This window comes from Typopeltis vanoorti, chromosome 3, assembly GCF_054136105.1.
Source record: "Typopeltis vanoorti isolate ZY-2024b chromosome 3, IOZ_Tvanoo_1.0, whole genome shotgun sequence".
Taxonomy (NCBI): domain Eukaryota; kingdom Metazoa; phylum Arthropoda; class Arachnida; order Uropygi; family Thelyphonidae; genus Typopeltis; species Typopeltis vanoorti.
Window position 1 is genome coordinate 5,982,616 of NC_143551.1, and position 13,042 is coordinate 5,995,657.

General features: G+C 38.4%; 1 protein-coding gene across 1 annotated transcript in view; it reads right to left on the minus strand.

The window, feature by feature from the left end:
- The window catches only part of LOC150107881 (claudin domain-containing protein 1-like), a 153,611-nt gene that overhangs the window by 96,360 nt on the left and 44,209 nt on the right, over positions 1 to 13,042 (minus strand). The window lies entirely within an intron of this gene.

Sequence of the window (13,042 nt, forward strand, 5' to 3'; positions counted from 1 at the left end):
CCTGAAACCTCAAGTGACCCATTTGTGACACGTCGGTGCATCCAACCTCCTCCGTTGCAAAATGCATCCTCACCTTCGTCATCATGTACATATCTCCATATGCCATTCTGTTTTCAATGGGATCTATGTGCAATAAAAGTATCATGCTAGACAAGAGCAAATGCAGAAACATAGTGGGAGTTATGGCACAACATCTTCCTACTCCATAAATTCCAAATGAGAGATGAATCGCACCTTTGTTTCTTCTGTAACATTTCAGACACTCGGAACACCTTCTGACGCTATATGAAATGTTCTGCAAACAAAGAGATTGTCATCTATTCCCTGGACACTGCCTCTAGCACTTGCAACCACATTGCCTAGAAGACTGTATACTCCATGCATATAACAGACACAGAATATGTAACTTCCTTTTTTCTGCTGCAGTACACATAGCTAGCTTCTACCTTAAATGCGCAATAGATAATTAACATCCATCAATCACCGAGACAGTGTAACTCTTTATGTGGAACTTATGCAGAAAACTACAAAACATAATCTCTATTGCATATCACTATTACAAGGAAAGAGAACTCCAGCCAAATTTAACATCCGGACCCATTGAATACCCATATGGTTTGGAGAAGAAATGTAGTTGAAAGTCACCTTGAACCGTTATGTTTTTTCTGTTACAAAAGAAAAAATTATCCTGAAATGTCTGTTCTTCTTCATGTTTTAATAATCTCTATAAAAAGCTATATACAAAACTCTGTTTATATATAGCTTTTTGGTTACCATTCACTGAAATATATATTTATCAAGTTAAAAACATGATAAATATATATTTATGTAGTTCTCTCTCTCTCTCTATGCTTTTTGAGTATCAGCATTAAATCAGTGTAAGGGAACAAATCTTATATATTATCGACGTCAAAACACAGACAGAATGTTTAAGAAAAAAATATTCTTCATAGCCTCATACAATCATAAACAATAAAAGCATTGTAAAATAAATAAATAAAAAATCATCTACTGCCTTTTCCTTCTTCAAAAGGAATAGGCAAAACTTTTTATCTTTAATCATTACTATTATTATTATTATTAATTAATTAATTTTTTTTTTTTTTTTTGTAAATCGGTAGGTATCAGGTTTCCGCCTTTCGTGATCTTCGCGAGCTGAGCTGGCAAGGAAGCCCCCATAGCTCAGTCGGTTGGACGATGCCCTTTGCTTGCATGGGCCTAAGTTCGAATCCTGTCTGGGGAGAGGGAGAACCTTTATCGGGCTTTGCAAGTGAAGGCGAGTTAGCCAGTTCCACCTGCAAGACAGACAAATCGGCCATTAGAATACACGCGATTAATGCTGACATAACACTAGGGCCTCATAGGCTGAGTTCTAAGCTGCTTCGGTCGTCGAACCAAAATAAAAATCCAAATCTGTGCGGAGAGAGCACGCAACTGCCATCACGTTATAATTATCATTTGATATTCTTGTGCGAAACTCTGTGGATTTTATTGAGATTCAAATGGAATCTCAATAAAATTTCAATGAGAGCCTGTGTAGCTCAGTGGATGTGGCGTTTGCACACCACGGCGCTTGGCCGCACGAAGGAAGACTTGGTTTCGAGTCTAGTCGGCGACTAGAGGAAATTTTTCTAAGCCTTTTTTCGACCGGTTCCCGAGTTAGTCGATCTCTGGCACGGGCAAGCGGGTTTTTCATCCCGGAAATTCGGGTTTTTTTTCGTCCCGTAAACTCAAGAAAATCGACCGTAGAACCCACATTATTTTCAGACATTAAATACATTGTGTTAGGGTTAGGGGACCACGAGATGGCGGCACATTTGAGCCGTCTCTCTTCACTGTGTATCGCTTAATTAGTGATAGCCTTGGGCCATCTATCTCTGATTGGTACCAGTGGAGACTGAACTGCTCACTCAGTCTCCAAAAGTTAGATAGGGCTAAATGGCTTCGCCTACTCCCGTATACGAGAATAAAAAGGCGTTAGCTGATTTTTTTTTTTTTTTAAATTCCAATAAAAGGAAATTAAGGCCCAATGAATATCGCAGTTCAGTCTGTCCTTCTCTTATACGTACACTCACGGAGATCGAGGTTTTTACAGAAAAACTATGGAAACTCTTCCTCACTTTTGGATAAGTATGACTTAAGCATTCCAAAGAGATTCTCTAAACAGAGAGGAACACCGCAATCAATCTATTTTTTAATTTATTACAGAGTGCATAGCTGTACTACAACAACTGGGATAGATTTTTACAAACTTGAATATATTGAGTGGTGAAATTTTGAAGGTTTTATTATTATTTTTTAATGATAATTACATTCACGAAAGGTTAGGTGAGATTACTGTTTATGTGGAAAATAAGTTTAACCGTTCGATACGTGGAAATCTCATATCTAAATAACAATAAGGAATGCGTTATCAGAGCTAATCTCGGGTGGTATGGTCACTTAAACAGAATGGGAGAGGAAAGATTAGCCAAACAAGTGTTCTCTGCCAGGTGGGCAGGAAAACGATCCAGGGGAAGACCAAGATATAGATGGATTGATACGGTACAAAGTGCCTTAGATGACAGAAATATAAGATCTGATAATGTTGGAATCTTGACAGGTAACAGATTAATTTGGAGGAAAATTGCTGATAGGAAGTTAGTAATGATGTAATTTTCCATGTAGTACTATCATATCCTGTACATGGCAGGAATTTGATGATGATGATGAAATAATAATAAGAATAATATGGTACAGTGGATGAACTGTAAGTTACATAACCCGAAGCCTAATTATACAGACTAACCCCCCCCAAGCCATTTCGGGGAGGGGGGAATTAGTCTATAATAAACTAGTCTCGCACCTGGAATCAAAAATAATCTCAAATGATTTGTGAATGCGTTATTCAAAGTTATTTACAAACAATATGCCACAGGGCATTTCGAACTCCCAGCCTGCAAGGTATGCGAGTAGAATATCATTTATTTGTCCAATGGAAGCCATCTTTATTAAGTTTAATTTGAATTTTACATGTGTAGCACCTCAGCATCGTTTTGTCTTTGAAAATGTTATTGTCAGCCGTGTCTTAATGTAACACATTAGCAAGGGCGAATTCTCCATGCTTGCTATGCTTGCTGCGCAAGCTCATTCCTTGAGAAAGAAGTACTATTTATTTGTTAATAAATGCATGCATTTATAAGCATTCCATTTAGGCTTTTATTTTTGTAGACCGAAGACGTCTTAAGCTTGCTCGGCAATAATTGAGCTTTGCGTTGTGTATCGAAGGCCGATGCGTGCTCGTCTAATCAAAGCTACTTTGGCTTGCTCGGTTGTAGGAGCTTCCAGGTCCTCGCTGTAGCACTGTGATTTCATGCGCGCGCATAGCCATTTCCTCTCCCTTCACGTCGTCTTAAACACAAGGCCATACGCAGTCAACGTAGCTCTAGCCAGTGAGCTTCAGCCAGTCTTTACAAGTGTGCGTGTTGGTTGGGAAAATTAAGTTACAACCAACTTTTTATGACGATGTTATTGACCAGTTCATAAAGAAGAACCGTAGGGTAGAATTTGTATTCAAGTAGCTAAATTAAAAAAGATAGAATATCATTTGTAAAATAAAGGCTGTATTTGTATGATTAAATGTACATAAATTTCTAAATATATAGTTTTAAATGGTCAGTAATTCATTATTCCGCTAATCAGACTTCAATCACACCTCTTACTCCCTGAAAGTTAACAAGAGCAAGCGTGAATTTCAAGACCAGCGTTCGCCCCTGCACATTAGAATTTAATATTTTGAATCTTCGCTAAAATTTGTTGACTCGTCAGTTTTGGTTTCGGTTAGCCATTTTAGTGGTGACATTAGACAAAACGAAATTGTGACGTCGCTCTAATAATGTTGCTGCAAAACAATCTTTTCTGTGTTATAATTTCGGTAGACATTTCGAAACCGGAAGCAGTGGAAATTTAGTCATTTCAAGCAGGAAATGGAGTTAGAATCTACGTGTAGCGGCTAAATGGGATCGAAATGATCACGGCTGAATGTCACTGCGATGTGGGCAACATCGCAGTGATATTCAGCAATCGGTAAAATCAGTAAAAAAATCGGCACATTTGCGCCTTGAAGAAAACTTTATAATCGTCAGTGAACTCCAATTTTCGTTGTGCCATTGTAATAAATTAGGAAGGCCGACGAACTGAATACGATCACAATGCACCACACAAGATAACTACATCGGTATTACTTCGTACTGGTTATCAGATTTTGATTTGGTGTGTCTAACTCACGTGGAACTTCGCATTCTTATTTACTCCATTAGGAGCAAATAAGATGTGATAAAAGGCTTCTTGAAAGGCGAATTGAGTTTGTGTGCTTTTGGCCACTTTATAAGATGTACCAAATGATCCTTTCATTGTAGGATTGATTCTCTTTTATTATCATTTTTATTTATTTATTTTCCTATAGATCCCATCTTGCATGCGTTGCTCCTTTACCGGCTATATTCATCTTTGCGACAACAATTATGTAATGATCAGACTCTTCCGAATACTATCTCTCATTCATGAATGCTTTGTCCATAATTCATCAATGCTTTCCCTGTTCAATCACGCATGGCTGTGCTGGAATTAATACTGTGAGGGTTATACAGTACACCACAGCCATGCTCTCTACTCTTGTGTGTTACTGTTAAGGGCGTATTCTCTGTATTATATTTTCCCTCACACGGTATTAATCCTGGTTCCTGAGTCGTGGAATTCAAAAGTACCCGGTTGTTACACAGCAGAGGTCTCTTTGGCACTTACCGTCTTTACCACTAAAGCCGCAGGCAGCACGTATCCGAAGGCTCGCATTCTTATTTGCGCTTTGGGAAGGAGGAGAAGAACAACAGGTATTTCGTGTTGGTATTTCTCGCAGATTGTAATAAGGAAGCCTCTCTATCGTGCGTCTCTTATTTGATGACATTCAAATACGCATGACTGTACTTGAAAAACTAATAGTCCGAAGTAAAATACCCTTCGTCTACATTGTTTGCGATTCATTTTATATTAACACACAGAAAGAGGTTCTGAGAGTTTTCAGCTGAGAACTTTGCAGAAATTATCCGTGAACGGCGACACTCCACAGTTTGATGCATTTCATCGTTAAACTGAGTATCAAACAAAGTTCTTAACCTCATTCGGAATTACTGTTTGGAGACCTTCAGATATAAAATAGACGGTTGGGTGCAGGTTGGAATAATCAGCAGACTCTACCACAAGACTAAACTGGCAGTACATAACTTCATTTTCAGAATTGAGGCTCTTTTATTTCAGTGTGGTCTGTTAGAGCATTCGTTATTCCGAGGTAAAATAACCTTCATCGAAATGTTATGTTTTTTCAGTCCTCAAGGGGGGGGGGGGGGGGGGAGATCCCCACCAACTTGAGGCCGGCCTCAAGTTCAAACCCTCAGCGGGTTCGAATCCTGCCACGGACACGGGTAAAATTTGGGATCCTTCCGCTTCTTCCTCTAGCAGAAGGCTTCGCTCTCAAAACCCTGTGAGGTGTGCGGGAATGACCATATGCTGTTCAGTGACGTAAATGTAAATTTGTCCACTTCAGTATGCAGGGAGTCGTTTCCCCCCCCCCCCTTTTTTTGTGTGTCTACGTCAGGGTAACAGATAGCTTATATTGGTAAAGTATTTAATTTTTGATGAAATGCAAGTACACTATTTTCTGAGGTTTTTTATTTTTATTTTATATTTATTCCACCCACGAATGACCTGAAGCACATTTAGCACTAAGAGAATGATAAATCATTATCCGCTCTGCAGACCAGACGTGGTGCTTTTTTTCCCAGGTGTCTTATAAGACGTTCGCAATCATTTATGCACGTGATCGTATTTTTAAAACCACAGCGGGTTCGCTGATCAGGCCATCGTTTCGGACAACAGCATCCTGGTTGTCCATAAACAGGCTGACCAGGTTGTTCATAAATAAATGAAGAACAACGAACTTCGGAAATCAGTTTTATTTAAAAAAATATGATTGTTTGCATAGTAAAATGTTACGTGTTAAAGATGAAAAACTTTTGAAGCGAGTGTTATCATTTTTTCATCCATTTGCAAAGCTTCATATCGAGAGATATTCTTCATTAGCAACAGAATCGACATGTAAATAAAGTTGATTCGAAAATACCGGGAAAACCTTATTATAAGCCATCTGTTTGAGCCGATAATTCCAACAGAACGTATTTTCACAGTAAGAATCGAAAAAAAAAAAAAAAAGAGGGGGAGGGGTTGGTTTTAAGTAATAAACAAATCGATATGCAAGCTAAGTGTGGAATTTGTTTGCACCGCATCTATGTCCGTCATACGGAAGATTCACATTTTTCTTTACATTGCAGCAACAGAACGAGAAATTGTCGGATAAGAAATTCTTAACGCAATATTGTAGGACGGAAAAGAAAAGCACGAAGATTTTGTGATACTCATTACACAGCAAATAATGGATTAAAAGCTTCACGAAGATCGACTGAATACATAAATGAAATCCATTTTGAAGTTTTCTCATGCGATAATTTATGTCCATGTTTAATTTATGTTTTCCGCATGATTGCGACCTTGCTGAATCCTTCCCAATTCGTTGCTGAATTCGTTACTCTTCCTGTTTTGATCTGAAAGCAACTGATTCAGCTTCAAAATGCAGTATTGGGTTCCACGTTGACTATCAGAAAAGGACAACCCCCCCTCACTACCATACACCAAAAAAAAAAAAGAGAATTAAGTAATTGATGAACAATCCCTAGCACACACGCAGTTGTTTTTGATGGATAGAAATGAAATGAAATGAAATTCCGCAATCCACTAAATACAAATCTGAAGTTTGCTTATCATTAAAAACTGCTCGATTTCGAGATATTTGCGAAATAAGAATCAGGATCTCTGTGTGCAAAATGCTGAATAAAATCACCCGTGCCGTGAAAAGGCGACCGAAAGCTTTTGCTGAATAGAACTCGATGCTTTCATTTACAGCGGCGTCAATTGCGTTGGTTATGGCGTTAACATGCACGAAATACAACAATTCATATGAAGAAGAATAAGATTATTAGAAAAGTTTAATAACCCTAGCTTATTTCTGAACAGTCTTTATTGTTATTTTTTTAATAAAATGGATCTGCTAAAAAGAAATTAAATCATATCTCCACGCTCAACTGCAGAGTTCTGCTCAGTGGCGTCCGGCCCGGGAGACACTCTGAACCTTACCCTATACATCGTTTTGACTTTTCGTCATATTTTTTGTGTGTATTGAGAGGGGCGGCAAACTTAGCGATCGCCCCAGGTAGCAAATGCTCTAGCAACGCCACTGGTGCTGTTCCATGTTGATGCAATTAATGCTTCGACATTTTGCTGCCTTGAACGTTGTGAAATTGGAAGCTTCAGGAAAGGAAAACTTAAGCACGATTAACTTGCAGCATGTAAACAGTGTGAACAGCTAAATAACTAAACTTGCACAAGGTCGGGACACAACCGTCGCAATTAACTGCTGCGGAAGGCTGTCATAGCACACCTGAAGTTCACCAGATTCGCGCTTGGTAAGTGCAGCACGCATGCTCATCGAGTCGATGGACAATACGAAAGGGAAAGGCACCCACTCAACAAAAACCGGAGAAGTCTTTTCGTTTCGCATTTCTGTTTGCATATAAATTAAGCAGATCCCAAATTCATCGGTTCGTTGACCCGCATTCTTCGAGTTAATGAAACCGGGTCGTGTTTCAGATGTTGCTGGCTGTGAAAGAATTGCATTCTACTCCGCCGATTAATAGGGGAAGAGAAGATGGAGGGGGGGGGATGGATTAGAGTGACAATAACGAAAGAAGGAGGTTTCGTTACGAGGAGGGAAAGTGCGAGCGTTGTGTTCCGAGGAGATTAACAACCTTAAAGTGCCCCGAAGTGTTTCACTCCGTGTTCTCAGAGGAGGGCAGTTTAAAGAAAGCATTAATTGCTATTTAGAATAGCCGGAATTGTCGGTTGAGATCGTTAAGATATAAAGTGAGGGTTGTTGTCCGTGCCTGGAGGACTTGTCGAGATTATTACTGTATTGTTATTGTTACTGTTTGATAACGTTTCGCTGATCAGTCGTACAGGACGTACTATCAGATAGGGACGAATTTAACGGCGAGAATTAATCCTTCCTGCGAATTAACTCCAGGAAGCAAACACAAAGTTTCATTATAATAAGAAGCTGCAGTGTTGCTGCTTAGTGTTAGTAAATCTTACAATAACCTCTGTACATCATTTAATAAAAACAAGTGACGAAGGTTGGTCGATTGGTAGAGCCTCTGCTACTAATGGCTCAGTTAAGTATGTTTGAGCGCGGTTAGTAGTTGGAAGGGAACCCATCGTTCGATGCTGTCGGCACACTCTCCCTCGATGAGTCTTTGGACTCCCTGGAGGTGTCAAAATAATAAAAAATAATAATAATAACGTGACTGCACTTCAGTAAAGAAGTGGTCCGTTAAATGAAAATGTGTATAAAAATATCCGCAAATGCAAAATTTATTTACTCCCTCCTTTCAATACTTTGATGGATTCAATTCAAAGGCATTTAGAGATGCTTTTGAATGGTCAAGTAATATTGGCATCCGTATTCTCATGGAATCACAAGACGCATCGTGAAAGGTCATCTCGCTTGAAGGCACTGCAGTCTCACCAAACATCGCTGTGAAAGCATTCAACATCGCGTTCAGCCAGAAATACACCTTTCATTCAGCACACTTATACAACTTGCATCACTTCTTGTTCCTACTGCGCAATTGCTTCTCCGCATGTTTCTCATAAGCTTCTCTCGCCAACTCTTGTCACATCCCTCCTCTCACCTACTAAGCACCGCACATCGTATTCACTCAGTCTAGTATCTCAGGCAACCAAATCAGCGCGCAGTAATCCAGATGTTGTCTGACTGATGTCGATTAATATTCATAATTTCCTTACCACTCCCCCCCCCCCACGAGCGCACATCCCTTGCTTTTTCCATTTCCAGCAGCGTCGTTCCACGGCTCTATTACGATCCCTCTGGTCAACGCGAAAATTCTTCACTCAGCATCTTCCTGCTGCACGTGCGTATTCAAATCCTCTGCCAGCAAAATTGCTATCCTCATTTTAGAATCGTCGTTAAACGGAATTTCTCCTTTCAAATTCTTAGTAGGTACGGATTTGAAAGAAGATTTCCCTTCGCTCTTTCAAATTCTTAAAATGTAAGAGAGCTAAGCTGTGTGTAAAAGTAGCCAAACAAGAGTCATAGGAAGACTTTGGTAAGAGTATGGAAAATAAATACCAGGAAGGTGGCAAAATGTTCTGGATATAAAACTGAATGTGAGGATTACAGAGGTATTTCCCGACTGAGTTTTCTTGGTAAGATTTACGCTAGTATACTTGAGAAATGGTTGAGAAAGAGTGTGGAAGGGAAGCTTAGTGAAGAATAAACTGGATTCAGGCCAAATAGAGGCTGAATCCAGATTTTCACTTTACGACAAATAGTTGAAAAATAGTAGGAATATAAGTTTTTAGTAATTAGTAATTAAGTTTTTAAGTAATTAATAGTAATTAAGTTTTGTATATCTGGAAAAGGCACACGAAAGGGAGCCCAGAGAAAAGCTTTCCTAAACAATTCTGGGGTGAATAGAGCATTATACAGAGAATACATAGTCTATATCATCATCATCAATCATCATCATCATCAAATTCCTGATATATATACCCTCAAGGTGTGTGTACAGGATATGACAGTACTACATGGAAAATTTACATCATTACTAACTTCCTATCTACAATTTTCTTCCAAATCAGTCTGTTACTTGTCAAGACTCCAACATTATCAGATCTTATATTACTATCGTCTAAGGCACTCTGTGCAGTATCAATCCACCTATATCTTGGTCTTCCTCTGGGTCTTTTTTCTAACAACTTGACAGAGAACACTTGTTTTGCTAATCTTTCCTCTCCCATTCTATTTAAGTGACCATACCATCTGAGATTAGCTCTGCTAACCTGGATGATGACAATGTCAAGTTCTTTCCTAATATTTTCGTTTTTAATATAACATTGTCACTGATGCCATCTGTTCATGCCCCTAATCTTTCTCAGGACTCTCATATCTGCGGTCTCTAGTCTTTGGTCAAGTGTTTTACTTCTAACCCAGCTCTCAGATCCATAAGTTAAAATTGGTTTGAGCACTCCTGTATACAGCTGATTTGGTGTTTTGGCTAATTTCTCTCTTATTCCATATAAATTTATTCAGTCGACTTCCTACCATAGAAGCTTTGTTGAGTCTGTTGTCAACATTATGTTGTCAATATTTAATTTACCATCTTCAATAAAAATCGTGTCTAAGTAGCTGAAATGTTTTACTTGTTCTCCATTCAAAATGCAGTTGATATTTTCAATGCTTCTGCCTATTGTCTTTGTCTTGTTATTGCTGACCTTCATACCAAATCTATTACAAGAGTTATTCAATTTAGTCAGGGAATCTTGCAGACTTGTAGCGGATTTATTTAGATGTATAACATCATCTGCATAGATTAAAGAGCTGAGAGTAAAATCTCCAGTTTTGATATCAGGTTTAATACCACTTTCCTTCATAATGTGATCCATATAGAGGGGATAATGTACATCCTTCTCTGACACCAGATTTAACATTAAACTATCTTCCTGTACTTCCTTCAATTCTAACTGCTGACTCTCAAATAAAGACTAAGTATTGCTTGATATAATGCCCCACTGACATCATACAGCTGTAGCACTTTGAACAGCTTCTCTCTTGACACCCTGTTATACGCCTTTTCTAGATCCACACAACTTAAATACAGATCTTTGTTATATTCCAATGATTTCTCAACTATTTGTCGTAAAGTGAAGATCTGATCATGACAGCCTCTGTTTGGCCTGAATTCAGCTTGTTCTTCACCAATCTTACCTTCCACAATCCTTCTCAACCTTTTCTCAAGTATACTTGAATAAATGTTACCAGGAACACTCAGTAGGGAAATACCTCTGTAATTCTCACATTCAGTTTTATTTCCCTTTTTATATATGGGTACTATGAGAGCTCTAATCAAATTATCGGGAATTCGTCTCTCTGTCCAGGCCTTCTGAACTATGCAGTGCAGCCACTGTAAGATTCTTATACCCCCATACTTGAGCATTTATTGTCGAATATCATCTACTCCCGCTGACTTTCCTCATTTCAGGCTTTTGATGGCTTTCTCTGAGTCTATATTAATATATTTAATATAGACTATATTTAACATAGTCTATATTTAAGTTGTAAATTAGCAGTTAGAATTGAAGGAAACACAGGAAGATGATTTGATGTAAAATCAAGGATAAGACAAGAATGCAGATTATTTCCACTCTTATTCTTCATTTATGTGGATCACGTTATGAGAGAGAGAAAGTGACATTAGGGATGATATCAGAATTGGCGATGTCAAACTTAGCTTTATGCAGATGATGTTGTACTTCTAAACACATCCAGTGCAAGTCTTCAGGATTCACTACTAAATCGAATAACAGCTGCAACAAATTTGGCATGAAAATCAACAATAATAATAATACCCTATTGCGGACGCTTTCAAAATTCCCATACAAAAGCATTTTTGTTGCATAAAATGAATGAGAATTAATTCTCCCCTAATTGCACGCGCAAAGTGCGAAGGTGACTTTTGAAAATGCATGCAAGTTGATGGGAAGTAGTAGGTTATAAAAAACATTTAGAAGTGGAATATTTTTGACGACTTGAAAGTAATTGCATGACTGTTGCAAGAGTTTTCACAAAACAGCACTGCTTTTTGAGAAGAGAAAAACGGAATTATGCTAAGAAAACACGGCTTCCTCAAAGAAAATATTTTACACCAGGAAGAGAGAACGTAAAACATTTGTTCAGCCCACAAAACTATTTTTGCGACTGTTGCATATTAAACTGGGGATCGCGAAAAACCTTCTCAAAAGCATTCAGCAAAAGACCCCGCATTCCTTCCCTTGACAGTACGATTTCGAATTAGTTAAAAGATGAATTCGACAAGAATCTATTTGAATACGAAGCCGGAAAACCGCTTAGAAATATTGTTGAAGAGAATTTGGAGAACAATCATAAAGAACTTATCAGCATATAAAGAACCACCAGAAAAAGGAGACCAAAAAGCAGAGAAGATTCATTTCTTTCTCAAAAGGACGTCTTTCCTGGAACCTTGATACAGTCAGAGAAGAGCAGTCAACTGGACCTTGCTAATGGAGGAATAATATAATGGAAAAATGAAACAATACGATTATTTGTCGACCTAAGCCTATTTTCATGTTCTTTGCATCACGCTGTCCCTTTCGTATGATCTTTGAATACTTTACTGGGGAATGTGGTCCGCATCTACGCAGAAACGTGAAGACATATTTTTGAGGGAGGATAAAATTGCAATTACATCTCTCCCTCCAACCTTCTCCTGAACGTTTGCGCCATGGCGATATGATAATTACTTTAATTAAAATGAGTCTTAGTTTTTAAAGATTTTTAGAGATCTTTTCTTTAAAAACAGTTTATTAATACAGATTATTAGACCGGCGAATCTTCTAACTTTCAAACGAAACTTTGATAAAGTTGAGTCGATAGTGGACGAGACTTCCAACCAAAGGGCATAGTCCTACTCACTGAATCCCAAGAGTATATTTCTTTTATTATTTTAATACTATGTAATTCGCTTTATTAATCCCACTTGACCAATGAAACCTCGCAAAGTAAACATGGACTGAATGAAGTCTGTGATCCATTTCGGAGAAAGATGAAGCCTGTCACTTCCATACTTTCGTGGGTGGCGATTCGCTCTTGTGTTACTCACAGAAACGGAAGAGTAAAAACCTACGAGTAAAATCGATGCAAAAGACGTTAAATGCAAGCCAAAAATAAACGACGAAAAAAAAAAAAAAAAGGATATTAGTGCTGCTTATACTGACATGATGCTAAGTTGAAGGCTGAGAAATCTCGACTTTCTTCCACCCACTGGACCAAAGGGGTTATTGAAGGCCACCAATGATCCAC